A 9,936-nucleotide genomic window follows, 5' to 3' on the forward strand; every position below is an offset into this window, starting at 1 on the left:
CCGGTCACAATATTACCAAATCAAACGAGATAAACCTTTAAATTAAAGTTAAAACTTTCAATAATATATCATTAAATTACTCATAATGATCACGAAGGCAATCCTGTTTATTGATGTAGCCACTGCCATTCCCATTATCACCATTACTTGATATCATCTTCGCATCATTCTGGCCACTAATCTGACAACAATAAATTTTCATGACTTAATTAACCAGTTAACGCCGGTTCTCTGCAAAGACAAGAATTTAAAAATTTGGCCAGAAAACTCGACCTTCAAATAACGATCGATTTAAATGACCCTCATCTTGGCAGAAACTCTCAAACCTGGGACTTGAGAAAGACATCGCGAGGTCCCAGATTGAGAGTTTTTGCCAAGATAAAGGTAATTTAAATCGATCGTTATAATATGAAGAACAATTTTTCTGGCCAAATTTTAAATACGTGTCTACGGCAGTTAACTGGTTACTTACTCTTGTTAAATTGTAATGGCATCTTTTTATGTGTGCCATCTGTTTATTTCTGAGTGAAAATCAACATTTTAAAAATAAAATAATCATTAAAAATTAAGCTTTTACATCTCGCAAAATCCACGAAACGTGCTCAAATCGCTTTACAAGGCGTCCCTAGCTAATAGCAACACTTAACATGTAGGACGAGACATGACGCCTATTAAGCGATATTACAAAAAAATATTTACGGACAGAGACAACGCTGTTAGCGGCCCGGTATTAATGTTACACAAGAATACGGTGAGATGAAATGAGTAAAAAGCCTTTCAACTGCTATGCGCCGGTCAGATCGAGACTCGAACCCAGGACCTTCATATCCGAAGGAGATTATCATACCACTTGACCATAATTTATATATAGCCACACAATAATCAAATTCGTATGGAACAAAGTATAGGTCTTGGCCTTAATGAATTTGCGCCACATGTGATCCAGTAGTATGCCACTATGGTCGTGACCCATCGATTCCTAGTTCGTGTCCTGCAGCTTTCGACGTAACAGTGAGTGCTTGCCAAAGGCACGTTCTCACCTGATCCATGTGTAAAATGAGTACCTGACTGCAACAGTGTTGTCTCTTTCGGAAAAAAAGTTAAAATAATAGCGCCCTCTAGGCATTTTATGTCTTGTCATACCTGTTATGTATTTCTGTTGGCTTGGGAACCTCAGTAAAGCGTTTTGAACATATTTAGTGGATGATACTCTAAATATGAGCTTTTTTAACCAAAACAGTAGCGATGACGAGATTTGAACCCGCGTATTGATCAAATAGCTGAGGACAAGGAAAATCACGTAGATATCCATAACAGATGTTTTAAACTGCTGGCCTTTTTTATCTTAACACTTTTCTCTTCTCATGGACAGATGATGCCATATGAGATGAATCTTTTAACGTAAGCTCCAATTTCGTCACTGCCAATTTTCCCTCTAAGACTTTATTTGTGACCTGTCGTATAAAAACCGAATCATTTCAGGTTGAACCAGATGCTAAAAAGGGATTTAAAGTCAATCGACTAGAAATATTAAGAATTTAGCTTTTGAGACAAATAAAAAGCTATACCCATTTTTCTAAATAAAACGTGTAAATGTAATCCAAGTCTTTATTTGTGACTATTCATTCAATGGGAAGCAGAAGTCATGACGTCACACTTTCCTCTCTTCCGGTTCAAAACTCATTTGAAGTGTGTTATACGTGCTCGCGACAATTCATAAACAATGAATGGGTTTCATATTGAATCATATCATAAGGTTGCATAACTATTTTAGTAGCAGGATTATAGGTAGAGTCTTATTATTGATGACCATCATTTATTTAGCCTAGACAATAAGATACCATCACTCTGAAATCGGAGGTCAGTTGCACAATTTATGTATCCAGTCGGTCGGAGGACTGTTTTCACACTTCCAATTAGATAGGAATCAGTACTTTGACGTCACACTTTTGTTCCCCATTTTTAGCGTCTAATTTAACCCAATGAAAGACCGTTTTTCGGTGTTGGATTACATTTTGCCCGGTAGTTTCATTTATTGATAACCTACCAATTATCACCAATTAAAATTACAAATAAATTTACGGGATAAATCTATCCATATTTTTTTTCTCCTGTGGTTAAAGCATAGGACGGGAAATTTTTCATTGCAGCACAGGTCTTAGGAATAGTTTTTTTTTTTAAACTTTCAAAATTTCTTCAGGGGATCAGGGATCGATGGTGGTGACAGAATTAGAGTGTGTCCATTTTATTTTTATCGTCATTCTATTCAAGGAAATACCGAGCGATTTACTAGATATGACAAAGTGTACAACAGATGAATCTCCGTATACATATTATTTATAAATCTGATAACTGAATGCAAATTGATAGTTTGTGTTGGTTTGAAACTTCTCCCTCATCTACAAGCAACGTGCACATATATTTGCAGGTCTGACAACCAAATGCAATTATGGCCTTAGATTATTTTTTTTTTTTTGGTTTTTAGGTGTTTAACGGTGCTTTCAACAACTATTTAGGCCATTTAAGCGCCCGAATTATGGCTTTGATATGCATTATAATAATATTGTTGTCATGGGCAGTATTTAACGTTGATTTAGAGTATTTCCATTACAACAATGAGCCAATAACAAGTTGGGTTATGAGACCTGCAAATAAGTAGGCTACACGCCGGATGTATTCAGTTAAACCAGAAAATTTACGATTTTGTTGCGTATCAGACTTGTAAATAATCTCACGTAGGATATATACGTCCACGTTTAGATATTCGATAATGTAATTTGATAGTGTACCCGTATTTGGTATGTTATCTTCTTGCACATATTGACAAGTTTGATAACCGAACGCAATAAATGGCTCAATTAACATGGCCGTGATTTTACCCTGGTTTGAGAGTATTGTCATTACATCAAAATGAGACCATAACAGAAGACTTGGAAATATGTACAAGTAATTGTGAACAACATAATAACACCAAAGAGAAAAAAAAATACAACATTCAGCAGATATTATGATGGCATAATGCTAATATAACCAATGATAAAAGCAATTTGCATTTGCAAATGAATTAAGGATCCTAAGAAAAGGAGAGAAAAGGCAATTTATTTACGTTTATCCTCCAATGAAACTGTTCATGGCGGTCTTAATTGGGCTTACAGCAACCAAATACTAAAAATACTTTAAAATTCAACTGGTCATGTTTTAGAAAACATTTAATACGTTTCAGCTAGATATGTATTTTGCAGGTATAAAAGGGATGCAGAGATTTAATGTTTTTGATCATAAGGTTTAAAAATTTAAATTATCTTTAAATGGAGTAGGTATATCTTTTTTTTATCATTCGTGTTTGATCATTATTAATGGAATGACGGTAGAATTATTCATAATCAAGAAAACTAAATCACAGAGCTGGATATCGGTAAACGCTTTTGAAGTTTACATTGAATTCAGCATCGCTTGAAGTCTGTGCATTCTTGCTTATAAACAATTGATAATGTTGATCCAATGATTGTGAAACTCTCTGATAGTACGCATGTAAGCTTGATAACGAGTAACTGTCATTAGAAGAGGAGATAAAAATCATGTTGGTTAAAATAAATGCTTTAGGGAAGAAATATTTTGAATACGAACACTTAATATATGCGTTTCCATTACATGATTCTATGGGGAAAATAATCTCACATTTTTGACAATTATTTTCTTTTTTTTTCTCTCTGACACTCAAGAAGCTGACCAACTTTTCTTTCAATATAAATGTGTGAGAAAAGGTATCTAGACCGTGATATTAAAAGAACACCAAAGATTTTTAGTCATAATGATAATGTTTAGTCAGTTTTCATGTAAAGTCCATGTTTTCAAATGCTGCATAATATTCTTAAACTCGAATGTATTGCTACCTATGTGTATAATTGATATTTGCCCAGCAGAAGGATAACAAGCACCAGATCATATTTGATAGATGTATCATTTCTTTTTCTTTTGCTTTCAACTTTGTTACTCTCTTCTCTTTAAGAACAAAACACAAGAAATCATACAGATTCCACAAACGTCGTGTTGCCTTGTGGTCTTGTAGAATGACATGACACTGGCCTTCAAAGCGGTAGGTTCCTGGTTCGGGTCTCGCTCTTGGCAGCGCAAAATTGAGTCCTTGGAAAATGCTTTTTACTCATATTATTCTCGCACCGCGCTTGTATGAATAAAAAAGAGTATATGCGTTTACACCATTGTCTCCATAGACAATTTTTTTTAACCGTCTACGTGTTAAGTAATGCTGTTGGCTTGTGACCTCACGTATAAGGCGCTTTGAGTTCAATCTGTGAATTTTGCTCTATATAAAAGCTCAGTTTCTTTTCCTCACACGCTTGCTGCATCGCATTCCATTCACATCCATAATATTATAAATTTGCTGCTGGTACATTGATTCCTCTCAGTTTTAATTACGCAATCATGTCCACAAATCAAAACCAGGTATGTTCAGCTTGGCACATTAAAAGTTTGAAATTCAAATTTTATGCGGGCACTGTTATGATTGGAGCTTTTATCTTTATAACTGAATGATTGATAATAAAACTGGTTATTAATTTTTTAAATAGATCAATCGGGAAAAGAATATATAGATGAAAATAATAGCTTCAATAACCATGAGCATTACATAAAACTCGAGCATCTATATAAAGCAATATACACATTGTTCAAAGCTCTCCATAAGGGTTCCCTAACCAACAGCAGCAGTCAACACGAAGGACGAGGCAAGCCCCTGTAAGGCGACATTACAAATTGTTTTCTTTCAATAGAGACAACGCTTTTAAAATCTTACACGTGCGGTAAGAAAATATGAGCAAGGGGTCTTTTCCAGTGACTCAGCTTTGTGCCGCTCAAAGAGGGACTCGAACCCTGGAGCTACTGGTTCAAAAGTGAGTGTCATAACACAATATCACAAAGCCGCACTACGAAATTCAATGTTTGTTCAGATTCATCCCCCACCGATCTCACAATATTGAGCAGAAATGAATACTCAACATTAATTTGTAGACATGACAGCATAATAGGTCAAACAGATGTCAAAGGAGTTGATTCGGTATAATCAGTCAAGACAATGTATGGAAACTCGTTTTTCATTTTGTTTTTAAGCCGGTGTACCACGCGAGAATGACTCTACCGAAAAAAGACTCTAGAATCAAAATGGCGTACGCGAGGCACACTCCAGAGTTAGTCTCGCGGCCACGAGGCTAACTAGAGTCTGTTTCGCGTACGCCAATTTAACTCTAGAGTCTTTTTGGCGATAGAGTCATTCTGGCGTGCTACATCGGCTGCAACATTCGTCGAACAATATTTATGCTTGTTGAATAGACCGAAGCTCACACCGAATTTTGATAATGTTGCTACCTTTTCCAGCTCGAATCTCCAACAGTTGCGTTTCGTTTCAATATTACAAACGAAGTGACTATTCTCACCCCTCCCCCCCCCCCCCCCCCCCCCCCCCGGATGCTAGTCTTCATGTCTTCATAATAGTAGTCCACAATTGTTGTATGTTTAATCCAAAGGTTGTAATGCAGTAATTTGTTAAGTTTCTTGTCACAAGTTGCACAATTAAAAAAAAAAAAATCAATCAAATCCAAATCGCAAAAAGCCGGCGACGTTTTTTTCGGTAATCCAATCGGCCGGGGGGGGGGGGGGGGTGAGAATAGAGGCAGCCTATTACAAACGTTATATAGATGATATAATATAGCAATAAATAGTCTTTGCTCAGGAATGGAGTGGAGGGAGAGGCCATTTTTGAGCAACACTTTTTAAAATTCTGGCCTTTACAACCTTTCAATTCATGTTTCAAAAATGTTATCAAAATTTGAAGTCGGGTTTGATCCTGGGTCATACATTTAAAAGTAACAGATTATTTTTCTTCAAAACGACAACAATGTTTCAACCTACATAAAATATTTGTTTGTATGACTTGAATAGAAATTGATGAAATATAAAATATTTGCTTCAATGTCGTTTTTTACCCCATGCTAGTAAAAATGATAACTTTTTTTTTTTTTACTGAAGATGGCATATCCCTGTTGTCTTGTGGAGTTTTAAAAAAATAAGATTCTAATATATTGGCACTATATGGGTACTAAAATGCTCTTTAAAAGGTTGTGTTGAATGTGAATATGTATGTAGATAGTGCTTATTGACCAAATAGCATAAATAAAGAGAAATCTACATCTTTTTTTTTATTATACTTTACACTTGTTTTGAATAAATTCATGTGAGTTTTAAAAGACATATAATTTGACAAAAGTTATATCACAGAAATGAGTAATGTCTTTAGTGTACGTGATCCAAATTTCAGAACTCAACTCATTAACATTCATGCATAATCCTGAAAGTAACGGCGATCCAAAGAACACAAGTTGGGTTGCCCTGCTTCGGAAAAAGTGGAAACATTTGACACAGTGCCGCATAATATGGCTACCATGAGTTCCAATCACTGTTCGGACAAGTCTCTCTCAATAGAATTTATCAAGAGGTTGATGTCATTTGCTGTGATGCCATTCCATTCTGTTCCAAAGCTCGTAAACATTCCAAATTCAAAGCAAAATATGAGTCAAAAAAAATTAAATGAAACAAGATCAAAATCTGGAGTTGTGGGGTTTTTTTTACCCCCCCCCCCCCACCCCACCACCACCCCTGTTATTTGATTTATATCATTTTATTTCTAATATTTTTAAAGATCAAAAACTGATAAACTGGTGCTATGTTCAATGTCTGTGTGTGTGATAGGTGTACATAATAATAGAAGTCTGATGGTCTAGCCGCAATGATGGACTTAATTCAACATTGTTGTAATGCACACCATACATTTCCTTGACAACAATGAGCCTGCTATAACGATCTGGGTTATCAGACCTGCAAATATGTACACGGCGTGTATGTGTCAGGATGAAAGTATATTTATTATTATCATTATTCTGTGAAAAAATGTGGTCTCCGTGTTTATAAGCTCACGAGTAACAATTATAGAAGGAACGTAGCAAAGATCGTTACGTTATCACAAATAAGTTTTACCAGAATCTGGTTTTGATGAGCAGTAGGTTGTTCTTAAAGACAGAGAAACTTACGTGCCATACAAACAAGTGAAAAGAAATTCCAATTTGATATACTATTATGTGTAATTTTGACTCAGGTGGAGATTCTTGTAAACAAGTTAGTCATGATAATGTTACCTACTGTGTTTTTGAATATGAACATAATTTGAATTTACCATGTAAGTTTATGTATTGTAAACGTGTCATTTACATTATTCGTGTAAAGAAAAAAATAATTTTGTGATTGAATTTAAATTGATGTAATATCGATTCAATAAAATCTATGTTGATATCAATATATGATGACAGTTTTTTGTTGTTGCTTGTTTGTTTATTTTGGATGAGGGGATTGTCTTGGGGTTTTTAAAATTAAACTTTACTCTGAATCCGAGCTCTTTTTCTAACAGTATTGTCTATTGGCACTTTCATACTCACTCCATCTCTTGTTGTTAAAAACATAAATGCCTGCTCCACTCACTTTTCTGAATTAAAAATTCACCCGAAATACCGGAGCATACTCAATGTCTCAATTGTTTCTATGTTGTATTATGTTTGTGTTGAGAATATTGGCTATTAAGCTGAATTGCTGGCCAACTAACTTCGCGGAGGTTGTGTGGTTTGGACCCGCGATCTCAAGTAGTCGGTGAGAGAGAGCTCTAATAATGACCTGAGTTAGAGACGATCTTTTTTTGGGATCGTGGATAGCGCTCATACGGTAGAGTCACGCTCTCACCGGCCAGGCGGAGCTGTCGTACTAGTAAGGTCGCAGGTTCAAAACCCCCATCACCGCCGCGAATTTGTTTTTATTCTCTATTGTCTTCTGACACTTTCCTACTCACGTCATCTCTTGTTGGGCTAGTTTGTGATATAGACGGGGTCTAATATTTGGCAATGACAACAAACGTTGGTCGAGTGTTGCAAGTTTATAATGATATATTGTTCCCTAACTATAGCGTTGATGAGCTTTCGATAAAGTTGATAAATTATCAATAAAACTGAATTCATTTTCTTTACTCATGGACAATGGTTTGAAAAAGTTCACATCATCGTTTCCCAGAGGAATTTGGCATTATTTTAGCATTCTTTTTAATATATAACTAATTGTGAGTTCTATTACACCCAAAGTAAAAAAAAATACCAGTCACATTTAACCGATAACCAAAGGCAAATGATTAAAACTTAAATTAATTAAACAATGTCTTTGTTGCATAATTGTCACCTCGTATCATATTCGATATCAAACAATTTTCCGCCCACCTGTTGTCAAAATCGCCATTCTATTTACTAACTTAATTGAGTAATTGACGAACCCAGTCACGTGCTTTTAGCCAAGACAAAAAACTTTTATATAGAGCAATGTCCACTAAACGTGCTCAAAGCGCTTTACAAAGGGTCCCTGGCCAACAGCAACACGTAAGATGTAGGACGAGACATGACGCCTGTTAGGCGATATTACAATTTTTTCGGACAGAGACAACGCTGTTGACGGCCAGGTACTCATTTTACACCTGAGTACGGCGAGAGAATGTGAGTAAAGAGCCTTCTCCAAGGACTCAACTATGCGCCGAGCGTGAGGCTCGAACCCGGGACCTTCCGATCCGAAAGCGAGTGACATACCACAAGACCACATAGCCGCACAAATATTGCCAGATAGTTTTATTCATAGACATGGTGATCCCAATAACTCAAGGGTAAAACGCTCGTCTCACAAACTCGTCTTGGTATCGATTCCGGCCACAGACTCGTCTTGGTATCGATTCCGGCCACAAACTCGTCTTGGTATCGATTCCGGCTCTGCCGTACTCTGGAAACAAAAACTATATTAAAAACATTTGGCCAGAAAACTCGTCCTTCAAATATCGATCGATTTAAATGACCCTCATCTTGGCAAAAACCCTCAAACCTCAGAGCATGAAGAATAAAAAGTACCGATTTTCCTTGTTTAGAACCACGATGGCCGCCGTTGCTGGGCGACGTGACATCAGACTATTGAATTCAATTGGTAAGCTAGAGTGTTAAATCTGGCGGCACTTACTTTACGATAGACTGGTGTTCTATTCAGAAGATAACCGTTAATGACTACTGTCTGTTTAAACTCGAGAGAGTTTAAGGCTGCAAAAATTTGAATAAACTTCATTTCCAAGGGCCATTGGTTGCAATGGATGATACCTTAGCCATCTAATCCAAAAGGACTGGCAGTTTGACGTCATTATTTGGTTTTTGCACCCCCTAGTGAGTTGTCATTAGTAGAGCTCATGGATACAAGTTATTTCATTGGTTGAACTATTGAATACAACTCACGATTTGTTTTCTTTTGTGGCAAAAGACTGGCTTTTTGACGTCATTTTCGGTCAGTATCAGGCCATAACTTTACGAAGGCCACGATTATACTCTATCTTTGTGTCAGACTTGTTTTTTTTTTTTTTTTTTTAGTTTTTGTTTGTTTTTTTTGTTTGTTTGTTTTTGAGGGGCTTTTTTTTTTGTTGGGTTTCTTTTTTTTTTGTTGTTGTCCACGATAAAAAGCGTAACACCATTAAAGTTGGAAAGTCTTGTGCGCGGCTATGTGGTCTAGTGGTATGACACTCGCTTTCGGATCGGAAGGTCCTGGGTTCGAGCCTCGCGCTCGCTGCATAGTTGAGTGCTTGGGAAAGGCTCTTTACTCACATTCTCTCACCGTATTCAGGTGTTAAATGAGTACCTGGTCGTTAACAGCGTTGTCCTTGTCCGAAAAATTGTAATATCGCCTAACAGGCGTCATGTCCAGTCCAACATGTTAAATGTTGCTGTTGACCAGGGATCCCTTGTAAAGCGTTTTGGGCACATTTAGTGGATATTGCGCTATATAAAGCTCAATTTTTAAAAAAATTAT

The 9,936-nt window shown here is 36.4% G+C and overlaps 1 protein-coding gene across 1 annotated transcript in view; it reads left to right on the forward strand.

The window, feature by feature from the left end:
• Positions 1 to 552, forward strand: part of LOC144970007 (uncharacterized) — a 52,886-nt gene extending 52,334 nt beyond the window's left edge. Inside the window, exon 2 of the mRNA XM_078909156.1 lies at positions 1 to 552. This exon is cut by the window's left edge and continues 1,138 nt beyond it. The gene's annotated coding sequence lies outside the window, so the exon portion shown is untranslated.
• The last annotated feature ends 9,384 nt before the right edge of the window (positions 553 to 9,936 follow it).

The sequence above is a fragment of the Berghia stephanieae genome, chromosome 1 (assembly GCF_034508935.2).
Source record: "Berghia stephanieae isolate SIO BIC M18660-M18661 chromosome 1, UCSD_Bste_1.3, whole genome shotgun sequence".
Classification (NCBI taxonomy): Eukaryota; Metazoa; Mollusca; class Gastropoda; order Nudibranchia; family Aeolidiidae; genus Berghia; species Berghia stephanieae.